Source organism: Oryzias latipes, chromosome 3, assembly GCF_002234675.1.
Source record: "Oryzias latipes chromosome 3, ASM223467v1".
In the NCBI taxonomy this organism is placed as follows: Eukaryota; Metazoa; Chordata; class Actinopteri; order Beloniformes; family Adrianichthyidae; genus Oryzias; species Oryzias latipes.
The window spans coordinates 37739495-37765103 of NC_019861.2; the positions used below are offsets into that span (position 1 = coordinate 37739495).

General features: G+C 47.9%; 1 long non-coding RNA gene across 1 annotated transcript; it reads right to left on the minus strand.

The window, feature by feature from the left end:
- Positions 1-1534: 1534 nt before the first annotated feature.
- LOC110014665 lies at positions 1535-14531 on the minus strand. Its single transcript, XR_002873008.1, has 4 exons — positions 8642-14531; positions 7528-7644; positions 3638-3824; positions 1535-3144 (listed from the first exon to the last, which is right to left on the minus strand). It is a non-coding gene; the product is annotated as an uncharacterized LOC110014665 (long non-coding RNA).
- Positions 14532-25609: the final 11078 nt, after the last annotated feature.

Genomic DNA, 25609 nt, shown 5'->3' on the forward strand with positions numbered 1-25609 from the left:
TGAAAAAAGGCAGTTCTACATGCCTGAGATATGTGAGCCTTAAATGATAAATCCTGGTCAAGTAAAACCCCAAATGTGACCTAAAACATCCGAGCAACATTTCCATCTGTACACAGACTTCAATGGTTTCATTGTTGGTGGATGACTTTAGCCGATTCTGCTCAGAAATCCTCCGGGTATAAAATAGTACATAAGAACTAAAAATTTTCAGTTGGTGTGTGTCATCTATGCTGCGCGGTGCTTGGTGACTGTCTGACGGATCTATTTGTGAACTTTCTCTGTGGATTTAAAAAACTCAGGAGGAAAATTTGTCACATTTTCTGTTTCAGCTCGATTATTTCCTCCAGCAGGGGGCAGCGTCTCTCCATCGCTGCACTGAAGACTGGCTGCAGGATTTCATAAGAAAAGTGATGAAACTGAATGAAACACACACACATTTTCACACACAAACGCACACATACAAAGTCAAAGACACACACCTGCGCACAGGCAGACACATGCAATAGAAACATACATGCACACAAACACAATTTAAAAAACACAGACACCCACGCATGCAATAGTCACACACATGCACACAGATACACACAGAAAGACACACATGCACGCACACACATAAACTCAAAACCCCACAAAGTCAAAGACACACAACAGCGCACAGGCAAACACATGCACACATGCACACACATGCACACACAAACACATATGCACACAAACACAATTTAAAAAACACATATAGACACACATGCGTGCAGTAGACACACACAGACACACATGCACGCACACACATGTTCAGACACACACGTGCACTCAAACACGCATTAACACACGTGCACAGGACTCTGGCCTCTGCTAACAGCGGCTCATCGCTTTCCTGGTGACTCAGAGGCCACGCCCACTCAGCTGTGCTCATCTTCTTTTCTTGAGCTGTGAGGTCAGAAGGTCGGAAAGAGGAAGGAGAGCTGAGAACGTGAAAAGAAGAAACCACTCCCAGACTCTCCTGATCTTTGACCTCAAGGTGGAGACATGTGATCCATCCCCCAACACCCCAACCTGAACTTGGTTTTGGCTCCGCAGCCCTGTTATGAGCCCCTGTTGCCATGGCGACTGTCTCCCAACTTCTGCAGAGCAGCTGCTTCTTGTTTCGTTTCATGTGAGCTCGTGCTCTCCACCCAGCCGGTGAGCGAACTCTCTGTGTGCAGAGTTTGGATCTTTTCTTAGGACCTCCTTCCTTCTTTATGAACGATCTGCTGGAAAGAGGGAGGGAGGGAGTGACCTTTGACCCTCCAGCAGCCGAGCTTTGGTGTTCCCTCGAAAGGAGATCCAGAAAACAGGAAGCAACAAACAAGACAAAGAACAAGGAAAGTTTCATCTTACAGGTGATAAGATCCACCCTTCCACTTTCGGCTTCTCCCATCAGGGGTCGCCACAGCGAACGAGTCGCATGGTAGATTTTGGCAATGTTTTACGCCGGATGCCCTTCCTGACGCAACCTTCTCAAACCGGGCTTGGAACCGGCAGAGGTAGAGAAGGGAACAGGGAGCAGCCCGGAGTCGAACCCTGGTTTCACGGACGGAAGGCGCCGCAAACCAGCACGAGCTAAACCGGCTCCCAGGTGATAAGATCCACCCATCTTCACAAAAACAAGAACTGGAACACCTCATGACCCGCCAAAGTTTTTCTCACTAAGGGAGGAGACTCCACCCCTTTCTAACATCTCCAGAAGGTTTTCCCAATTTAAAGTGAATGAGACACTTTAAAGTAACTGTAAAGGTTTCATAGCAGGTTGAGGAATCCAACCCCCCCACTGCTGCTCATCTGGTGTTCCTCAGGGTTCTGTTCAGAACCTTCTTTTGTTGCTGGTCTGTAGCCCCGTTTGTGCTGCATCATTCAGGTTCTCTCATCAATTCTATGCTGATGACACTCTGTTCTTCCTGTCTTTTCCATCAGACAGAGTCGTCGTCAGTCCTGCAGAATCACATGTTCTGTAAGTTAGGGGTCATTATTGAAAAATACTTCAACTGTACAGAGAGCATCTCCTCCACTTCCCAGCATGCAACTCTGTCCTCTACAACACCAGTAAGATCAGACCCGATCTTTTAGCTTTCTCCTTCAGGAGAATAATCACTGGACTGGATTCTGAAGAACAAAAATTGAACCCCGAAGAGGGTCGGACACAGGAAGTACCGTTTGCCCCGCCCTCCTCTCAACAATGTTCCTGAAACTGCAGCTGGGCGGGTCAAACTAAAGTTTGACCGTTTCGTTTGTTGGATTCACCTAGTTGTCAACCTGTCAATCAGAAAACCACACCCCCAAGAAGACAGGAAACTGGTGGACCTTCCAGAGTTTTCTGGAATAATCAAAAATCCACAAACACCACAAAGCTTCAGAAATCAGAACCTGCCTCCAGAGGTTTCTGGAGGAACTGCAACAACTGGAGCTTTCCGGTTTCCATGAAGTTCAGGAACAGAAGGCGGGGGCTCCGCTCAGACACTCGTCACCTCTCCCCTTCATTCCTGAGATCATCCACCCGCCTGCAGAATCAAGCCCTGCACATGGTCCTGTCTGCCTCTCCGTCAGCCAACAGGGTCACATGTCCTGACCTCTGCACTCACTTCCTGTGGTTCACTCAGTCATTCATACTGTCTTCATCGTACAGTCTTCATCATGATAAAGTGGCTCCTCCTCTGCTGGATCCAACACTTTGCTGGTTCTGCTCCTCAAGTCCTCCTGGTTCTGGGTGATGTCTAGAAGATCCTTTTCTCTGAGGACCATTTCCTGAAGCTCTTCTGTCTGCTGGTTCATATCCACCTGAGACGAGAACCTGCATGTTCTCCTCATGTTCCTCGCCTGTAAATCAAACACAAGCTTCTGCTAAAACTAAGCAAATTCATGAAAAAAAACTTTTTTGCTGATGGGACCCGCCAAAATAAAAGCTCCAGCTCTGTAGAACGCTGATGTTCATGGTTGGAGTGTTGCATTCATGGACTGTTTGGTTTATGACCCCATCTCCTGATGTTTGCCCAGCGGCTGGGGTTCGGTGACAGCTTCACTGTTGTTCTTGGCATCAGACGCTGAACTCTGGAGGGTCTTCGTCCTTTGGACCAGACACTTCACAAAGAGACAACTGGACCAGACCGGACTCTGGAGAACCACCACAATGACAAGAAAGAGGGCCTCATGAGTTCCTGAGAAGACGATAACAGTCGCAGCTCAGTGATGTCATGACGTCATTTCTGTTGGAAACAAACGGCGTTCTGGTTCTTCAGGAGTTTTTATCTTTACAGTGTTTTTAAAAATGAAAACAAAAATCATTTAATTAAACCGTTTAAGAATAAGGAGTGATAGTCAACTTTATTTTTGAAACTCATCGCTGTGCACTTTATATATTTTCAGACAAACATGAAGATTTTCACACTTTTCTCTCTTTAAACTCAAAGTTCAAACCTTCACAGAAAAATACGCCCAGTTCTATAGAATCAAAACGAAGATCTGATCTCGATCAAAGATTTATGTTGGTACGGCATGGAGGAGATTGATTGACAAAAGTGAACAGCCAATCAGGAGGCAGAACTCTAAAAAAAATTAAATGCATGCGTTTGTGATAAATGTGTTTATGTTACACATAAATACGTACAGGAAGCATGTTTGAACCACGCAGATCATCTGCAGCATCATGATGTGGTATCCCGTTACCATGGAAACCACAGCAGAGCGGGCAGCGCGATGGTGTGCGGCTGCGGGTTTCACCTGGTCCGGTCCAGCCGGTCACGGAACCGTTGCAGAAACAGTCTCGGATCTTCTAGATGGAGCTCCAGGTCCTCCTGAGGGGTCGCATGAAGAGAACCACGGCCGGCATGAGTGACAGCAGCCTGCAGGTTTGTCCTCTGCTTTGCATTTGGCTTGGTTAACCCCCCCCCCCCCCCTCCCCCAGCATCCTTCCTGCTGAGGCAGCAGCCCGAGCCAGATCACCCCACGAACACGACCCACCGGCTCGCCAGCTGTTTCACAACCGCCGCATCCACAGGGAAGACCAAAACACACAGGGATCAGATAAACAGGCCGGGCTGGACTTGTGCAAGCTCCGTGGGGCTGTGTGGGGAGGACACGATGAGTGATGGACAGACACCCCCTCCTCTGAATACAGAGGCCCCCAGGGCTGCAGGGGGACAGCATAGCCTGAAACTGCAGTGAACTCTGAAGGCGTCATCTTCACTGAGGAGCTCCATCATTTGTTTTTGTTTACTCAGCTGTTTTTAATCCAGACTAAAGTAACCCTTGTGCTACCCTATGACCCCCCCCCCCTCACATTGAGGTGTTCTCCCTACCATGACAAAGGTGGATAAAGGTGGAAAGATTTCATGTAATCCATGGACACCAGTGAAGATCACTAATCATTGAAGAAAAAAGGTTCAGAGCACTGTCTAGTGGGTCTAGATGACCCAGGTTAAAGTGCCTAGGACAGCACAAGGGTTAATCAACTCACCTGTTCACTGTCCTATTTCAGTCCAGGTGTGTAAGTTGTTCATTCTCTTCCTTTACTGCAATCGCTGCGTTCGTCGCCCCACCCTCCTCGCCGGCTCCCACCTGTGAGCTCCGTTAGGGGTAGTTATTACCCAAAGGTTTATGGAGATCTTGTTTTATGTAATTGAACGGAGCTTTATGCCAAACTAAAAGAATGTGAAAAGATGCATGAGTTGTCTGACTGAAATGCTTTTAGTGCGACACAACAGATCAGGGGTCACCAACCTTTTTGAGACTGAGGGTATTTCATGGGCACTAAGTGGCATGAAGGGCGGCACAGGACCTGTTTGCAAACACAATTTGAGGACATCCTTTTGTGTGCACTATTTTTGTTTGCTCATTTTACACAAAAACATGCATGAATTTTCTAGACTCGTATTACAGGAGGGGTCAAACTCAGTTGCATAGGGGGCCTAAATCCAAAAACACACTTTAGGTTTTGGGCCGAACAAGAAAAACATTTATTGAACACTAAAGGCCCGTACACACCGGGACGAATATTCGCCAGGCGTTATTCGCCAGCGTTTTTTGTGTTCACACCCAGGCGATTTTCGCTGACGATGAGCCGAGCGAACATGCAATTTCATTCCCTGACATTAGATGGCGCTTAATGTAAAACAGAAATACTCCTGTACACAAGGTGGCGCTGCTCAACTTTACGATTCTTAAAGTCGCTTTTCCCTCAGAAGAAGAGAGCAAGTATTTACGCGCTTGTCAGAATCAAACAAAGAAAACATGAATATTTCCAGCACCAGTAGCTCCAACTGGTACTTGGTTCGGGGATATTTTAGAATGTCCGTCATTATTTCTTTGCATCAGTGTAGACGCTACTTGGCGTCTATCTTCTTCGCTGGTATGTGTGCTCAGCAAGGCAGTTTTGTGTTTGAGCGCCCCCAAGTTGTGTTTTACTGTAACTTCAGAAGCTCCAGACACGTGTGCAAAAGCGCCGTTCTCATTGGTCGAATAGATTTGGACGCGTCAAAAAAAAAAACGAACCCGAGTCGTTTTTTTTTTTTGACGCTTTAACGCGTGGCGTTTTTTCGCGTCGGTGTGCACACTCTCATTGGTGCCCTTTGTTTAGTCACGAGGCGTTAAACGTCGGCGAAAATCGCGCGCGAAATTCGTCCCGGTGTGAACGGGCCTTTACAGCTAAACTTTTAAAACTTTAATTTAAATTCACTTTAGCTTTTTAAAAATAAATATGAATAAAACAAGACAGGAATATTAATCCAGAATAATCAATATATTCTGTCAAAATGATGCAAATATGAACAAACAAAGCCAGGAAATATTAATAATTAGAAATAATTAGAAATAATAAATCAAATTATTCTGTTTTCTTTGCTCTTTTGTCATTTTTTTGGAGCTGAACTCCTGACATAATTTTTAGCAATAAGCTAATTTCTGCTTGGTGTGTGATGTCCTGTGTGTGTCTCTGGTCCTGTGTGTGTCTCTGGTCCTGTGTGTGTCTTTGTGAAACACATCAGAGGGATTTAATTATTTAAAAACCTGTTATTGTGAAAATCATGTTTAGGTCACATAAAACATTAAAAACTAAATTACAGAACTCATCAGTGGGATTACTCCAAAAATATTTGTCATTTTCCTAATTTTGTGCAACACCAACAGTAAAAATCCTCCAAAATCCTCAATACTTTTATAAACAAATCATCTATTGTTTATATATATGGTCTGAAAAGTGCAGCTGTTTTCCAGCCTGCATTACCTGCTGTTCCATACTCTGCCATACATTTGACGATAACCAAATTAAAATGCCACAATTACTAATAGCAAGCCCTGAATCACCAGCCTCTAGTATCCAGGCAAGAACCGTTGCGCCGAGTCTTAATTCACTATCCTCTTACTAAGTAGCGGACACACTTCACATGTACGAATCTGCTACCCCATGCAAAGCACAACCCCGGTTTGTTGAGAACGACACTCACATAAGTTAGTGGACAATCATATCTGTCTGTTTATTTTGAACACACCCACCACCAGCCAAACAGCAGTAACCCTTGTTCTATCCTAGGCACTTTACCATTGGGAGTTGGGTCATCTAGACCCACTAGACAGTGCTCTGAACCTTTTTTCTTCAATGATTTGTGATCTTCACTGGTGTCCATGGATTACATGAAATCTCTCCACCTTTATCCACCTTTGTCATGGTAGGGAGAACACGTCAATGGAAGGGGAGGTCATCCAAGATATCACAAGAGTTACTCTGACTTCTGCTCACAGCTCCCTCACTTATGGTGAGCGATTTAACACACCCGAGATTCCCCACTTCCCATGAGTCTTAAAAGCTGAAGGCGGGGCTAACCCCCAGATCGCCACAATATATTGATTTGCTATATGAGCTGTGCTCTTTTTGGAACATTCCCTTCGGGCGCCACAAGGAGTGCTCGGGGGCGCATGGGAGCCTGCGGGCATAGGGTTAGTGACCCCTGTTATGGATGTTATTTAGCTTTTGTTCCATCCACCCATCCATCCACCCATCCATCCACCCATCCATCCACCCATCCAGCAACCCTACTGAGGAAGCTCATTTCAGCCGCTTGTATTCGGGACCTCATTCTTTCAGTCATGACCCAGGTGAGTATTGGAACGAAGATTGAAAAGATTGAAAAAGGTGTGTGTGTAGTTTGAAGGGTCTGCCATGTTGTTTTTTTGTGTGAGTTGTGTCTGGCAGAGAAGTTTCTGCTCACATACTCTGGTATTTTTCCATTCTCACCACAATTGTGAACCTTTGACCAGGAATGTTCTGCCTGCAGGTACAGATCAACAGTTGTGACAGGCAGCAGGTATTTACAAACATCTAAATTTAGAAACAGGTGAGGTGAAGGTTTTGTTATTCTGTGACGCACCGAGTTATTTTTAAAACTGATTTATGACTAAAAAAAGAATGATTGAAATATTTCTCTGGAGATAAGGGTGTTGTCATCATCAGAGGAAACAGCCTCAGGCTCACCTGGAAGGTGAGTGAAAACATGATGGGCTCACCTGCTTCACCTGCGCTGTGAGGTCTTCATCAGGAGCTGAAGATGTTCAGCCAGCGCTTCACTGAAGCCTTTCTGCTGAATGAAAGAAGATCTGCATCTTCAGGAGTCACAGTCCAGCCTGGAAAACACCTCAGTTTAGTTCTTTGTTCACCTCTAGATAACAAGATATGCTGAACTTGTTTTTTCTAAAAAATAAATCAAATGTAAAAAAGGACACAAACTATACATTCATTTGTAAATTTAGTTTAACTTGACTTTGTAAATTGTCTTTTTTAAATATTATTATTACTATTATTAATAATAATGTGCACAAACTAAAAGACCTTCAGAAATATAAGAAATAAAACCAAAAACATCCAAAAGAGGAAAGATTTGGCAAAAATGAAAGAATAAAATAATAAACCAGGTTTAAAGTTTGCCCTTGACTGGATGTAGTTGATTTAGTTGGATTCCGTTGTTGGATCCCGTTGGATTCATTCGCTCTGAGAGAACGTCTCAGTAATCTCTGACAAAAACAAAAATGACTTTTTCTACGTGAATCAAAGTTTTAAAAAAAGTAACTTTAGCTAAAGAGGCCTGAAGAGGATCAGTGCACAAAAAAAAGTCCAAATGCAGAATTTTGAGGTGAACAACTTGATGAAGGTGACGTTCTAGAGGTGATGAAGAACGACTGAAGAGAAGAACTTTAAGTCAGTTCATGAGATTCTCTTCCGTTCGTTTCTGTCTGACAGCTTTCTGTCATGTTTAAGGTTGGAGGGGTTTGTTTTCGGATGTTGTGTTTGGTTTTTTGTGCGTCAGTGTGGTTGTGTTTATGAAAAATGAATTATGAACAGAAACCCTAAAACTTTTGGACGTCAGGAAGCAAAGCCAACGGAAAAAAACAAGACTTCTAAACTTTAGACGCTGGTCTTCTCATGTTTCCACTCAACAACACAGATTTCTCAGAAAGGAGACCTGAGAGAACCGAACGGGCAGGTTCATCTGGACGGATGACGCAGCAGTTTTCACTGAGCTCAAAAGACGAAGAACGCTGCAGGAACCTCTGCAGAGAACATCCGCTCTTCATCCTCAAAAAGCTTTTAGAGCGATTAAGAGCAGGCGATCCGGGTCAGTACCTGTCGTCATGTCGGGTCCAAAACCGGAAAGTTAGCTGAAGAACCAGAGGAGGAACATCAGGCAGAACAGTGGAACCGTCAGTTTCCTTCTCTGGAAGGACAGAAGGATGGAAAAAAAATTACAGAGCATCAGAGCTGTTGCATGATGGGAAAATCATGTTTGCTCCAAAAACAGCAACAAAAGAGGGAACATCTGCCAGTCAGTATTAAGCATGTGGAAGAGAACGCCGCATTCACCTGATGGGAGCGGGGGTCTCACCTGATGGGAGCGAGGGCCTCACCTGATGAGAACGGGGGCCTCACCTAATGGGAGCGGGGGCCTCACCTGATGGGAGCGGGGGCCTCACCTAATGAGAACGGGGGCCTCACCTGATGAGAACGGGGGCCTCACCTAATGGGAGCGGGGGCCTCACCTGATGGGAGCGAGGGCCTCACCTGATGAGAACGGGGGCCTCACCTAATGGGAGCGGGGGCCTCACCTAATGGGAGCGAGGGCCTCACCTGATGTGAACGGGGGCCTCACCTAATGGGAGCGGGGGCCTCACCTGATGGGAGCGGGGGCCTCACCTAATGGGAGCGGGGGCCTCACCTGATGAGAACGGGGGCCTCACCTAATGGGAGCGGGGGCCTCACCTGATGAGAACGGGGGTCTCACCTAATGGGAGCGGGGGCCTCACCTGATGGGAGCGAGGGCCTCACCTGATGAGAACGGGGGCCTCACCTAATGGGAGCGGGGGTCTCACCTGATGGGAGCGGGGGCCTCACCTGATGAGAACGGGGGCCTCACCTAATGGGAGCGGGGGTCTCACCTGATGGGAGCGGGGGCCTCACCTGATGAGAACGGGGGCCTCACCTAATGGGAGCGGGGGTCTCACTTGATGGGAGCGGGGGCCTCACCTGATGAGAACGGGGGCCTCACCTAACGGGAGCGGGGGCCTCACCTAATGGGAGCGGGGGCCTCACCTGATGAGAACGGGGGCCTCACCTAATGGGAGCGGGGGCCTCACCTGATGAGAATGGGGGCCTCACCTAATGGGAGTGGGGGTACTCACCTGACGGGAGCGGGTCGGGGCTTCCTCTGACAGGAGTGGGGGCTCCACCTGAACGCTGGAAGATGTGATCCAGAACGTTCACACAGAACCGGATGGAGGGAAATCCCCACCTGCTGGAAAGGCTGCAGTTTACCATCAAGGACAAGGGTTGAACGTTCGGATGAACTGAAAGTCGCTCAGACGTTCTGGACTGACAATGTGTGTTATTCTTCAATTAGTTTTGCTGTTTGGTGGATATTTTTGGTTAATAGTTGTTAATAATCTAATCTGGATTAAGATCATTTCTGTCAAACTGTTTTTTTATTACAGGAAAAGAAGAATATAAAGAAAACTGTTAGAATTTACTAAAGTCTAGCAGCAACATCTGTAGTTTTTCTGTCACACGTGAGCATGAAGCCTCAGTCCAGCCGTCCTCACAGGTGGACCCGGGCCATCTGCGGGTGAACGATGGTCACACCTGTACGGGGCAACCAGGTGACCTGCAGGAATCTGAAGGTGGGAGACGCTCAGTGGAAATGTTCATGTTTTCTACATTCATGCTGTAGCGACGGGTCTACGGGTCTACAACACGGGAGGGGGGAGATGCAGGCGTGTCATACAGGTTTTTATCTTTTCAACCCCCCCAATCCTGCAGACTGAACAAGGAGACTCTAGTTCTGTTCACGTGATACGTGCACGCTTCTCGCTGCAGACTGACTGATGGAAACGAGACAATCAGAGTGTAGTTTGTGTGGACGTCCTACAAGCGTCTTACCAGCACTAGCGGATCACGTGCACACCCCGTGCACGGTTAGTAAGGTTTCAGTGATCTCACCTTACCAACAAAAAGAGGGTGGAGTAAAGACTCGCTACGACAGCATCACCTGTACGTCATAAGGATGTCCAACTCCCATTATTCCTACACGATACACTTACCACGCGCACGATAATGGTACGTTCCATTTTCACCAGCGCGGGTCAACCCTGCTTTCCTTCAGGTTAATCAACCGGGTGCTTAGATGTGGTGTTTGAACACCGGCTGGTGGAACCAGACTCACCTGTTTCTGAGGGAAATGGTTTCTCCTCCTCCTGCTTTGGTTTGATTAGTGAACGTACAGCGAGTACTGTAAGTACAGCGAGTACAGTGAGTACTGTCAGTACAGTGAGTACTGTCAGTACAGTGAGTTCAGTGAGTACAGTGAGTACTGTTAGTATATTGAGTACAGTGAGTACTGTCAGTACAGCGAGTTCAGTGAGTACAGTAAGACGGTCGTTGTCATGCTGCGCGTGCTGAACCCTGCTGGGATTTGAACCCTCCCCTCGACCCCATCAGCACACGTTGCTCAGAGTCTCGGCAGCAGGCCGCTCTGAGGGGGCCGCTCTCTTCGCTGCCATCTCTTCCCCACACTCCCAGCCAATCAGAGAGCGCAGCCTCTGGGTGAGGGGTGGCCATTGCCTTGGTTGGCCCGGTCGTCCCGCTGCTGTTGCTCAAGCGGCCCTCCTCTTCCTCCTCCTCCTCCCCCTCACGCTCCGCGCTGCGTTTCCGCATCTCCCCAGAGGAGCGCTTTCAAAAGCAGCTGATGCAAAGAGCGGCCCCCGTGCAGCTAATGAGCAGATGGAGATCCGGTTTCTGATGGAGCTGATGGGACGGAGGCCGACAGAGCAACAGATCCAACGCCGCTTTCTCAACAACATCTGTGCTTCAACCGTCTGCTGACAGGAAGCTTCAGCACCAAATCCTGCGAGCAGTGATGACGGCCCCCACCGCTGCCAAAGCCCCCGTTTGGCAGGATTCACGGTTCTCCTCCACTTCAAAGGGCTCCTCTCCAAAACAGTGACGGTCAAACCCCTGTTCCACATCTACGGTGGTGTAGTGGTTAGCACTCTCACCTCACAGTGACCAGGTCCTGGTTCAAATCCCAGCTAGATTCATGAGTGGGTTCCCTCTGGATCAGCGGCTCTATGCGTCTCTAAATTGTCTAATTGTGACTGCAGAGTTCTGCAACAGACAGTTCAAGGGGAACCCCGCCTGGGATAGGCTCCAGCAACCCTGAAAGGAAGGAAGGAAGGAAGGAAGGATGGAGACTTTTTCAATTTATTCCCTTCTGGGATGGGTTTGGTAGCAGGACCATGGACATGTGCATGGGGAATCAGGGTTTGATTCCCAGGGGGTGCCATGAGCTTCATCCAGTCTGGGTTCTTTAGCCACACCCTTCATGCTTTGGCCCCCCTTGTGGGTTTGTGGGTCCCCAGCCCAGATCAAATACAGTCCTTCTTGACACAACCCTGACGCAAACTCTGTCAAACCACCTGTGAGGATCATTGAAACCGGATCCTCACAGGTGGATCAGCTGATTGGCTGTGGCGACACCTGAAGGGATCTGCTGAAAGGTGAACAACCCGCTCTGATGAAAAGTGTGTTTCTGTTTTTTTAACATCATGTAGCATTTCCATCCTGATGGAGGACATTTAGAAATAAAAATCCAGATTGAGCGAGTCCTGGTAGTCACCTGGTGACCTCACCTGGTTCCAGTCTTCTTCACGTGGGCTTCATTCTGGAAGTTTCCAGAGCACAAACAGGGGTGTGTTTGAATTTTCAGACAGAGCAGACCTGACGGCCGGAGTCACTGTGGATGGTTCCACTCCCCCACTGACATCTGCTCGTCGGTCTGATGATTGACGAGCCTCAGGAGTCGTGGCGTGCCGGCAATTCCCCCGACAGCTTCAGATTTACTGTCTCCCCATAACAAGTTAAACTCAGTCACATGTAACATGTTATGTTTAATTGGTGCGATCCGTCTCCCTGACTGACATGTGGTGAGTGTTCCCCATTATCTGCTGCTAACTGAGGACGACCAGCCCGCGTCAGAACACCAGGTCCTGGTTTCAGCTGAATGCGAGTCCGCTGATGAACCTGCCGACGCGTGACGGCCTCCTGAAGGACGCGCCGGCGCGCACGGAGGCCTCTGCTGCAGCCACGGCACCGTCTTAGTGGTGACAGAGGTCACACGGCGTCATGCGTGGAGACACTGCCAGGCGGAGCTGACACTCCGCAGATGTCGGCTCGCGTTTCCAGAGCAGCAGCAGCAGCCGCGATGAAGGGAGGCAGGATTGAGCAACGCCGCAGCCCGGACGCTCAGGCCACAGCCAGACGCTTTCGCAACAGCAGCAGAGCTGACGGCTGTTCGAGAGCCGCAGGTTCAACCTCAGAGCACCAAAAGGCTGACGGTCCAAGAACAGTTCTGATCAGACGACATCGCTGCGAAAAGCAAAAACGGAACCTGGAGAGCTTTCTTCAAGTTCCAACCAGAGAGATGTGCACATGTTCTTTTTATTTATGGAAATTATGCAAAGGATAAAAATGGAGTAAAGGTTTCCAGAACAGAAGGAAAGTAGGGAGACGGTGGAAACATTTCTTCTTCCCAGAGACATTGATCTACACGGATCATTCATGCTGAACCTGCAGGGTCTGAACCTGCAGGGTCAGAACCTGCAGGGTCTGAGCTGAGCTGCCATCCCAGGCAGGAACCTTTCTCTAAAATGCAGTGAACTTCCTGCAGACAAAAACTCAGATTTATGGGAGTTTTGCGTCTCCAGCAGATAAAGTGTTGTTGGGAAATCTGGGTCAGGCTGTGAAGACGAAGATCGATCCCATTAAGTGAATTTATCCGTAAGCAGGAACCGTCAGCAGCCCAGAAACCTTAAAGGGTCAGATGAGCCGCTGGCTGTGAGGCTGGAAGGACAGGTGAGCTCCTGCAGGTAAACACAGCCCACCATCAGAGAGCCAATCACAGCAGAGAGCAGAGTCTGACTCTCCATGTCCACTTGGACGTCCTCCATCAGGCAGTCGAGGTCACTGCCGTCTCAGCAGAGCCCCGCCGCTCAGAGCAGGCGGGGGGGCAGGATGACACGTGAACTGCACGCTTCTGCTGTTGCTCAAAGGTCCCTGGGTGATCGTTTACCTCCCCATCCCGCAAAGATAGACACACTGATCTGAGCTGTACAGAGGTTAGACACACAACCACACAACTACACACTCACACACAAATGCGCGCGCACACACACACACAGCCCTCATTCAAACTCTGAATGAACCCGAGTTCACTGTTCTGCTGCAGAACCTCGTCTGTTCAGGAATCTTCAACTCAAAGTGAGTCTCCGACCTGAGCAAGAGACCTGGTTTCCATAGAAACTCATTTACAGAGTCGAACCTTCAACCTCAAAGATATTTGCAAGCCTCTCTCGCAGCTTTTGTTTTAAAACACCAACGTTACTCACATTGTTTGCTGTTGTACTTTTGTAAACTCTGGATTTCTCTGCAGTTTCCAGAAAGTAAAATACAGAGTTCCCCCGCTTATCTTCAGTTTCATTCATTCACAGGTTTTCTTTCAGTTAGTGACTCCTCATGTTCATCACAAAAACGGAGACAGCTCAAGACGCTTGTGTCCGAAGGAGGTGCTGTGGTGGAGGAGCAGAGTAGAGATGAAGAGCACGCCGGCCCGTCGGCTGCTGAAGAATATTTAAAGAGTATTTAACAGCTGGCTCCAGCAGTTCCTGAATCGCTATAACTGAAGTCTGTGCCCCTGAGCGGAGAAAAGGCATCAGGTGACTCAGAAACGGCGGGAAAATCTCCTGAATTGCTGAGGAAGATAATCGCAGAGAAATAATTCAGCAACGCTCAAAACACGCTGCAGGGCCTCTGACACTAAACTGATGAGGGAGGAAGCTCCTGGGTTTAAGGCACTGAGAGACAGAGAGACTCCTGATGTTATTAACAGGACAGACAGGCCATGTACCAGAACTCTTAGAGAAGAATTAACTTATCTAACGCTTCAACTACATGTTTGAATAGTCCAGCAGACGAGCTTCATCCAGATGGAGTTGGGGGAACGGCAGGGGGCTCCAGACGAGCCAGAGGCAGGATCTACAGCACCAGGCTGTTGCTCTGAAAAAAAAAAACTCTTTATGTTGAGCAACATTCCAATGTTCTTTAATAAATGTTTCTCAAAGCATCAGAAATGTTTCAGAAGAGTTTTAGTGGAGTGAGGATTGGTGACGGACCTTCTTCAGGGGTGGTTCTCCGTATTTGCAGGTGTCTCTGGTCCCTAACCCCCCCGAATATGAGGGGAATACCATAAATTACAACTAAAAAGAACAAGAAGACCAGATGAGGATCCCTCACCTGACAGAAACAGCTGATGTGATCTTTACACAAGGCCGACTGATCTCTACCAAAGTGTTTGACCCCGTTTCTTTGGCTGCCGTGAACCCTCCAATCCAAGCTCAGACATAAGTCAACTTTGCCAAAACTGGTCTGTAGAAGCTTAAAACAATCAGAACAGGTTTGTTAGCCTCTTATCAGATCAGAAGCCCCTGACGAAGAATAAAACCCAGGACCGAATTATGTCGCCCGGATTGGTGTCACCAGGGCCCCAATCTGGAGCCAAGCCTGGGGTTGGGGCTCGCAGGCGAGCGCCTGGTGACCAGGCCTTTCCCACGGACCAGCCCGAAGGAGCTCAGAGACCCAAACCCCGGTCATGGAACTCGGCTAACTCGATATAGAACGTCACCTCTATGGGAGGGAAGGAGCCTGAGATTGTGCGAGACGTTGAGAGATACCGTCTACATATAGTCGGGCTCGCCTCCACCCATAGCCTGGGCTTTGAAACTCAGTCCTTAGAGAGGGGTTGGACTCTCTACCTCTCTGGAGTTGCTCATGGTGAGAGGCGGAGGGCTGGTGTGGGCTTACTCTTGAGCCCCCATCTCAGCCGCCAAGTGTTGGAGTTCACCCCGGTAGACGAAAGGGTCATGTCCCTCTGCCTTCGGGGATTTGGCACATGGCCCGAACAGCAGTTTGGAGTACCCGGCCTTCTTGGCGTCTCTCGAAGGGGTACTAGAAAGTGCCCCAACTGGGGACACCATTGTCCTCCTGGGAAACGTCAATGCCCACGTGGGCAATGACAGTGGCACCTGGAGGGGCATGATTGGTAGGAATGGCCTCCGTGATCTGAACCCAAGCAGTGTTTTGTTATTGGACTTCTGTGCTTGTCATAGTTTGTCCATAACAAACACCATGTTCGAGCCCAAGGGTGTCCATCAATACACGTGGCATCAGGACACCCTAGGCAGGAGGTCAATGATCGACTTTGTAGTTGTTTCAGGCAACCTTCGGCCTTGTGTCTTGGACACTCGTGTAAAAAGAGGGGCAGAGCTGTCCACCGATCACTATCTGGTGGTGAGTTGGATTCGCTGGCGGGGAAGGAGGCCAGAAAGACTTCAGAGACCTAAACATACTGCGAGAGTCTGCTGGGAACATCTGACTGAGCCCTCCGTTAGGGAAGCCTTAAACTCCCACATCCGGGAGAACTTCAGACAGGTACCGAGGGAGGTTGGGGACATTGAATCCGAGTGGACCATGTTTTCCACTTCCATTGTCTCTGCTGCTGCTCGGAGCTGTGGCTGCAAGGTCTCTGGTGCCGGTCGCGGCGGTAACCCCCGAACCCGGTGGTGGACACCGGAAGTAAGGGATGCCGTCTAGCTGAAGAAAGAGTCCTACCAGGCCTGGCTGGCCTGTGGGATTCCAGAGGCAGCTGACAGGTAGCTGCAATCTAAACAAGCTGCGGCCCAGATTATTGCGGAGGCAAAAACCCGATCCTAGGAGGAGTTCAGTGAGGCAATGGAGAATGACTATTGGTTGGCCTCGAAGAAATTCTGGCAAACCATCCGGCGCCTCAGGAGGGGAAAGCAGTTCTCTACAGGCACCGTTTTAAGTGCAGGTGGGGAGCTGTTGACTTCGACTGGGGACATTGTCGGTGGTGGAAGGAATATTTCAAGGATCTCCTCAATCCCACTGACACGCCTTCTTTTGAGGAAGCAGACAATGAGGACTTTGGGGTGAGGCTGTCTACCACCCAAGCTGAAGTCACTAAGGTAGTCAATGAGCTCCTCGGTGGCAAGGCTCTGGGAGTGGATGAAGTCCGCCCCGAGTACCTCAAGTTTCTGGATGCTGTGGGAGTGTCTTGGCTGACACGTCTCTGCAGCATCGCGTGTCAATCGGGAACTGTAGCACTGGATTGGCAGACAGGGGGTTGGTTCCCCTTTTTAGGAAGGGGGACCGGAGGGTGTGTTCCAACTACAGGGGAATCACACTCCTCAGCCTCCCTGGGAAAGTCTATACCAGGGTACTGGAGAGGAGAGTTCATCCAATAGTCGAACCTTAGATCCAGGAAAAACAGTGCTGTTTCCGTCACGGTCGTGGAACAGTGGACCAGCTCTACACCATCTTTAGGGTGCTGGAGGGTTCGTGGGAGTTCGCTCATCCAGTCCACATGTGTGTTGTGGATTTGAAGAAGGTGTTCGACCGCGTCCCCCATGGTGTCCTTTGGGGGGTGCTCTGGGAGTATGGCGTCCGGGGAGCCTTACTGAGTGCTGTCCGGTCTCTGTGTGACCAGAGCAAGAGCTTGGTTTGCATAGCCGGCAGTAAGTCAGACTTGTTTCAGGAGCATGTTGGACTCCGGAAGGGCTGCCCTTTGTCCCCGGTTCTGTTCATGGTTTTTATGGACAGATTTCTAGGCGCAGCCAGGGGCTGGAGGGGACTGGTTTGGGGACCACAGGATTTCCTCTCTGCTCTTTGCAGATGATGTTGTCCTGTTGGCTTCATCAGGCTGGGACCTCCAGTGTGCATTGGGGTGGTTTGCTGCCGGGTGGGAAGCAGCTGGGATGAGGGTCAACACCGCTAAATCTGAGGCCATGGTTCTTGACCGGAGAAAGGTATTTTGCGATCTCTCAGTGGGTGGAGTGTCCTTACCCCAGGTGGAGGAGTTTAAATACCTTGGGGTCTTGTTCACGAGTGAGGGAAGATCGGAGCATGAGATTGACAGGCGGATCTGGGCAGCGTCCGTAGTTATGCAGTCGCTGTACTGGTCCGTTGTGGTGAAGAGAGAGCTGAGCCAAAAAGCAAAGGTCTCAATCAACCGGTTGATCTTCGTTCCAATACTCACCTGGGTCATGACTGAAAGAATGAGGTCCCGAATACAAGCGGCTGAAATGAGCTTCCTCAGTAGGGTTGCTGGGCGCTCCCTTAGAGATAGGGTGAGATGCTCAGTCACACGCGGAGAGTTCGGAGTAGAACCTCTCTTCCTCTACATCGAAAGGAGCTACTTGAGGTGGCTGGATGGGTTTGTTGGCCGTTAGCTTATCGGGAGAGAATAACATTGTGACTAAAGGAAAATAACAAATAAATAAACCAAATGTCCAAAAAAACCATATCAAATTTAAAAAATAAAAATCAGACCTACAGACTTCCTTCATTTTTCAACATTTAGATTGTGTTATCGGATTAATTTTAAGAACCTCGTCCTGAATGTGCTGAACTGCAAAAGTTGTTTTTTTTAATATCTTGAAACAAAATATAAATGAAAATAAATTGTTTTTTCTGTTTTAAATTAAAATAAAGATCTGACGACATTTTTGTTTTCATTGAAACCAAAGGGTCCCAAAAAGGCACGAGATTTACTGAAGTCCCCTTAAGACCTAAACAAGGGAATGCACACACACACATGCATAGACACACAGCTGTTAACACGCAAACGTTCTAAAAAACATACCAACACACAGAAACACACACCTGTTAACACACACATCCTCTAAAAAAACACGCACACAAACACAGTTCTCGGTCAGATCTTAACAGATTCTGCTTTAGGCTGAACATCCAGCTGCTCTGACAGTTTACGCTCATCCGCTGAAAGTTGGTCATGTGACCTCATGGTTGCTGGCTGCCAGCGTTAGCCGCAGTGCTAACCTTGCCAGGCCGCATATTAACACTTTAGTTTAATGCAAAGCAGCAGCAGAGACTCTGCACCAAAGACAGAACTCCCCCCAGAGCCATAATTCAAACAGGCAACAGTTCTCTTTATGTTCAGAACCGCAAGGTCCTGGAGCCGGGCAAAGACCTGCCACGCCCAAAGGCTGCTGCACCGCCTCCAGAAACACTTGGCTGATCCTGCAGAGCGCAGAGACTCGCAGAAAACACGTGAGAGTAACCCATGAACAACTCACAGAAAAATGGAGAAACTAAGGAGAATTCTGATCTGGGAAGTTTGGATCTTCAGACTGTTTGGATATTTCATTCGGACTCAAATGTTCTGCCTCAGTTTGAGCCTCAGCAATGAGAACCGCGGCGACGAGTCTGAACCCTGTGTTTGCCGAGGGGCAAAAGTTCATCGACGCTTCGTCTGAGAGCTCAGACAGGCCAGCCTTACCCAGAACCAAACCAGTCCCCGGGGGTACAGCCTGAGTCAGGAGCTGCACATGCTCAGAGGGACCATCAGTGAGCCCAACAGAACCAGACAGAGATTAAAATCCAAAACCCAAAAATAACAGAAAAAAACAAAACCATCCTTTAACAGAAGTGGGCCAACCAGAACCAAAACCATCTATGGAAACACACAAAACCTAAAATTCATTGAAACCAAAGACAGAATGGATTAAGACTCAAATGACTGCAAATGGGGTTAGGAATCAAACAGAACCCTGAGAACCTTTCAGAACCAGTCCAAGGTACTAAGGTTCTAAGGCAAAAAACTAAAACCATAAAACAGTTCAAACCAACAAACCCAAAGAGAAAAACTAGACTTTAGCGGTGAAGTTAAACTGAAATGTTGGTTTCCTCTGAAGTTTAAATTAGTTCTGCAGGGGTTCACTCAGATTTGGACCAAAAAAAAGAACTCTGGTCCTCTTCAGAATGACGGTCTCTGCTCTCCTGCAGATGAACTCTGGTGCGGATAGGGAGGAGGAGAACCAAAGAGAGGAGGAGAACCAATGCGAGGAGGAGAACCAAAGAGAGGAGGAGAACATATGGGAGGAGGTGAACCAAAGGGAGGAGGAGAACCAATGGGAGGAGGAGAACAACTGGGAGGAGGAGAACCAAAGAGAGGAGGAAAACCAATGCGAGGAGGAGAACCAATGGGAGGAGGAGAACCAATGGGAGGAGGAGAACCAAAGAAAGGAGGAGAACCAAAGAGAGGAGGAGAACCAAAGGGAGGAGGAGAACCAATGGGAGGAGGAGAATCAATGGGAGGAGGAGAACCAATGGGAGGAGGAGAACCAATGGGAGGAGGAGAACCAAAGAAAGGAGGAGAACCAAAGAGAGGAGGAGAACCAAAGGGAGGAGGAGAACCAATGGGAGGAGGAGAACCAAAGAGAGGAGGAAAACCAATGCGAGGAGGAGAACCAAAGAGAGGAGGAGAACATATGGGAGGAGGTGAACCAAAGGGAGGAGGAGAACCAATGGGAGGAGGAGAACAACTGGGAGGAGGAGAACCAAAGAGAGGAGGAAAACCAATGCGAGGAGGAGAACCAAAGGGAGGAGGAGAACCAATGGGAGGAGGAGAACCAATGGGAGGAGGAGAACAACTGGGAGGAGGAGAAGCAAAGAGAGGAGGAGAAGCAAAGAGAGGATGAGAAGCAAAGAGAGGAGGAGAACCAAAGAGAGGAGGAGAACCAATGGGAGGAGGTTAACCAAAGGGAGGAGGAGAACCAATGGGAGGAGGAGAACAACTGGGAGGAGGAGAAGCAAAGAGAGGAGGAGAAGCAAAGAGAGGATGAGAAGCAAAGAGAGGAGGAGAACCAATGGGAGGAGGAGAACCAAAGAGAGGAGGAGAACCAATGCGAGGAGGAGAACCAAAGAGAGGAGGAGAACCAATGGGAGGAGGAGAACCAAAGAGAGGAGGAGAACCAAAGGGAGGAGAAGAACCAATGGGAGGAGGAGAACCAATGGGAGGAGGAGAACCAAAGAGAGGAGGAGAACCAAAGGGAGGAGAAGAACCAATGGGAGGAGGAGAACCAATGGGAGGAGGAGAACCAAAGAGAGGAGGAAAACCAATGCGAGGAGGAGAACCAATGGGAGGAGGAGAACCAATGGGAGGAGGAGAACCAAAGAGAGGAGGAGAACCAATGGGAGGAGGAGAACCAAAGAGAGGAGGAAAACCAATGCGAGGAGGAGAACCAATGGGAGGAGGAGAACCAATGGGAGGAGGAGAACCAAAGAGAGGAGGAGAACCAAAGAGAGGAGGAGAACCAATGGGAGGAGGAGAACCAATGGGAGGAGGAGAACCAAAGAGAGGAGGAGAATCAAAGAGAGGAGGAGAACCAATGGGAGGAGGAGAACCAAAGAGAGGAGGAGAACCAATGGGAGGAGGAGAACCAATGGGAGGAGGAGAACCAAAGAGAGGAGGAGAACCAATGCGAGGAGGAGAACCAAAGAGAGGAGGAGAACCAATGCGAGGAGGAGAACCAATGGGAGGAGGAGAACCAATGGGAGGAGGAGAACCAAAGAGAGGAGGAGAACCAATGGGAGGAGGAGAACCAAAGAGAGGAGGAGAACCAATGGGAGGAGGAGAACCAATGGGAGGAGGAGAACCAAAGAGAGGAGGAGAATCAAAGAGAGGAGGAGAACCAAAGAGAGGAGGAGAACCAAAGGGAGGAGGAGAACCAAAGGGAGGATGAGAATCAATGGGAGGAGGGGAACCAATGGGAGGAGGAGAACCAATGGGAGGAGGAGAACCAAAGAAAGGAGGAGAACCAATGGGAGGAGGAGAACCAATGGGAGGAGGAGAACCAAAGAAAGGAGGAGAACCAATGGGAGGAGGAGAACCAAAGAGAGGAGGAAAACCAATGCGAGGAGGAGAACCAAAGAGAGGATGAGGACCAATGAGAGGAGGAGAACCAAAGGGAGGAGGAGAACCACTGGGAGGAGGAGAACCAAAGAGAGGAGGAGAACCAAAGAGAGGAGGAGAACAACTGGGAGGAGGAGAAGCAAAGAGAGGAGGAGAACCAATGGGAGGAGGAGAACCAATGAGAGGAGGAGAACCAATGCGAGGAGGAGAACCAAAGAGAGGAGGAGAACCAATGGGAGGAGGAGAACCAAAGAGAGGAGGAGAACCAAAGAGAGGAGGAGAACCAATGGGAGGAGGAGAACCAATGGGAGGAGGAGAACCAAAGAGAGGAGGAAAACCAATGCGAGGAGGAGAACCAATGGGAGGAGGAGAACCAATGGGAGGAGGAGAACCAAAGAGAGGATGAGAACCAATGGGAGGAGGAGAACCAAAGAGAGGAGGAGAACCAATGGGAGGAGGAGAACCAAAGAGAGGAGGAGAACCAATGGGAGGAGGAGAACCAATGGGAGGAGGAGAACCAAAGAGAGGAGGAGAACCAATGGGAGGAGGAGAACAACTGGGAGGAGGAGAACAACTGGGAGGAGGAGAACCAATGGGAGGAGGAGAACAACTGGGAGGAGGAGAACAACTGGGAGGAGGAGAACCAAAGGGAGGATGAGAACCAAAGAGAGGAGGAGAACCAATGGGAGGAGGAGAACAACTGGGAGGAGGAGAACCAATGGGAGGATGAGAACCAAAGAGAGGAGGAGAACAACTGGGAGGAGGAGAACAACTGGGAGGAGGAGAACCAATGGGAGGAGGAGAACCAATGGGAGGAGGAGAACAACTGGGAGGAGCGGTTTGTCCTGTCACGTGACAGGCTAACATGACGATGCGTTGATGTCATCATGGCACCAACCAGGGCAGAAAACTCTTCAGCCTGACACACCGTGAGCCAGTCCACACCTGGACTCAACCTTCTCCACCAGGTTTGGCTCCGGCGGAGGTGGGAGTTGAGCCGAGGAGGAGGGTGGCGGCTGCATGCAGCAGAGCAGCTGAGGGCGGTTCTGTAGATCCAAAGACCTTAACCGTGTGGGAGTTTACTGCCACCGGTCTCGTTCAGCTCGTAAAAGCTGCCGGTGACGTCACCCTGCTGAACTGCAGGTCACATGTTCCTGTGAGCTCGTCTGTCAGGTGACCAGAGGGCACCTGAGGAGGGCGGTGTATGGCAGGCCATTTTAACATCAAAAGGCTAAGTTTGACTATCCGGAATGAACATTGTAGATATCAGCAACGTATTTCTGACTAGTCGTAATTACATTTTGGATAGTTGGAATTGTAATTCAAGATATCTGTAACGTAATTGTGACTAGTTGAAACGACCGATAGAGATATCTATAATTCAGTTTTGCCTAGTCAAAACTGAATTACAGATATCTGCAATGACGTCATTGAAAACGACATTCAACTCGTCACACATCTTAAATGACAATTGTAGATATCTGTAATTCAGTTTTGCCTAGGCAGAATGACAGTTAAAGATATCTCAAACGTCATCATCACTGGCTCCTCCTGTCTTGCACGGGCTGCAGCATTAAAAAGACGATTAAAAATCGCTTCGCCCGCTGGCTGCTCTACGACGGAGATTTAGGGCCACCAAAAACAGTAAAATTAAAAGATTTTAAGTCCTAAATTAAATTTACGATATTAAGTGGAAGTGAGCATGATGAGCAGCAGGTGAACGCCACACAGCAGCAGCAGACCGACTAAACTTTGTTGAAGAGGTGAGCTGAATGTTTATTGATAACGTTCTAAATGTTTGGAAATTCGTTAGTTTGATTTATGATTTATTCATGTTTTATTCATTGATGGGTGGTTTGCAGGATCTCTGCAGCACGAAGCCGTCAGTGTCCCTGCAGATGTCCACCTGAATCCTTTCTTTCTCCATTAAAGACAAGATCTCTACGTTTCTGTGACGCTTCCGTCTGTGGAGGAGCACTTTTGGCATTTTCCACGTTGTAATGCTAACATAACAGACTATTTTCATTCCTCTTTATTGTTTTATGTTGGATCGGGACGTTTCATCTGGAGGAGAGGTGTATGTAACACTGTTTACTTCTGCATTGGTGTTGGGATGACAGGTTCATGACATAAGGTGACAGATGAACTTCAGGATATGTGAATGAAAAGGAGAATAAAGGCTGCAGCGGTTCTCTGCACCCACACGTGTCTCTGAGCTCCTTATTAAACACATAAAACTCCGCTTTACCGACACCGAACCCCGGAAAGCCCGCTCCACTGACAATAATCTGATTTTGAGTCGCCAAAAGGTTCAGAATCACTTCGGTTAAAGCTATCCGGAAATAAAGCTAGGCTCCGATAAACGGAAGACTTGGTGTTTTTCTCTTTTCTTTTCTCTCTTTCCGACCGCTGTCAGAAGCGCAGGGGAGATTTCCTCCGCCGAAGGCGATTCTTCCTCGGGGTTCACTGTCCTGATCGGAACCCTAAACCTCCAGTGCGGATTAAGAACGACTCCAAAACAGTTATTCTGGGGGGGGACACCTTCTCTTTATTACGGTGCTCCGTCCTCCGAACACACAGTATCAACGCACACACCTCCGCTCCGTACTCACCCCCATCTCAGCACACACACACGCACGCATGCGCGCGCGCACACACACACACTCCACAACACTTTTATCTCCTAAATTTACGAGATAAAAGTTGTAATTAAAGAAAACAAAACGTTTTTTGTAAACTAGTCCTAAAACTCCGTCGTACTGCTGCAACATGGTGCTAATCAGTGCTAATTACAAGTTAGCAGGTGCAATTTAAATGATTACAACAACACGCTCTGCTCCTCCCCTAAAGTGCGATGCGGACCTAATTTGCATACAGATATCTGCAACGTCATTTCGCCTAGTCAAAACTCTAATTCAAGATATCTGTAATTACATTTTGACTATCCTGAATGAACATTACAGATATCTCAAGTTTCAGATATCTCTATTCAAATTTCATTTCAAGATATCTGTAACTTGATTATAGATATCTACAATTAAATTATGACTATCCCTAACTCCAGTTTGAGATATCTACAACGTCATTTTGACTAGTCACAATTCCAGTTACAGATATCTACAACGTCATTTCGCCTAGTCAAAACTTAATTTAAGATATCTGAAAAGGAACATGTAGATATCTTAAATTGACTTGAATTAAAGATATCTTTAACTTGAGTTTTGACTAGTAAGAATGAAATTGTAGATATCTGAAACTTGAATTACAGATATCTACAATTCAGTTACAGATATCCGTAATTCATGAAGTGGATATCTGCAACTGAATTGTAGATATCTGTAATTGTAAACCCCATACAAATGAATGGTGAAAGTGATGTCATTTGTCCTAGGAATAATATCTTTGAGGATATCTAAAATTACGATTACGGATAGGAAGAATGTAGTTGCGGATATCTGAAATGTTCTTTTTGACTAGGCAAAACTCAAATAAAGATATCTGCAACACACATCCAGTCTAGCCTTTTAATGTTAAAATGGCCTGCCATAGCGGTGCCTCGCTATCGCAGGGTTCAGACAGCGTGTTCTATCACAGTTGGAATGACCGAGATACGGCACACAATAAAACAAAGCGGCAGCCGCGCAGCTATCATCCACCTGGCCGTGTCCGGGTCGCCTGGAGATAACGCCGCAGACGGCAGAACAGCCCTGAAAGACCTGGAACACTATCAGCGTTTTGTTAAGACTGAACAAAGTAAGGGAGCTACCAGCAGGGGGTGCTGTGGGCTACATTTGTTAACACTATGACACTTCCTTTAAAATTCAGATTTACGTTTTTTTTTATTGTTTCCTGATGAATTCTAAATTCTGATGATTTCTTTTATTTTATGTTTACACCTTTAATAAACGGGACTTCAAAGCTGGTTTAGAAATCGTCTCACTTACTTAAAACTCTACAAATCCTAACTCCAAACATGTTTAAAATCATAACATGAATTTCATTAAATGAATAAGTCCTCTGGAAATCGTCAAGTTTCCCTTCATGATTACTTTAAAGTTTTAGAGTCCAGATCCCAATTTTCATGAATGAAATCTTCATCTGTCACTTTACGCAGATGACACTAAAATATACCAAAGACTCGACCCGGACAAACATGAATGTAGCAAACATAGTTTATGTCAGTGGAAACATTTGAAATCTAACATGCAGTTTTACTGCCACAGCATGAAAAACACTAAACATTTTTAATCAAAGGCTGA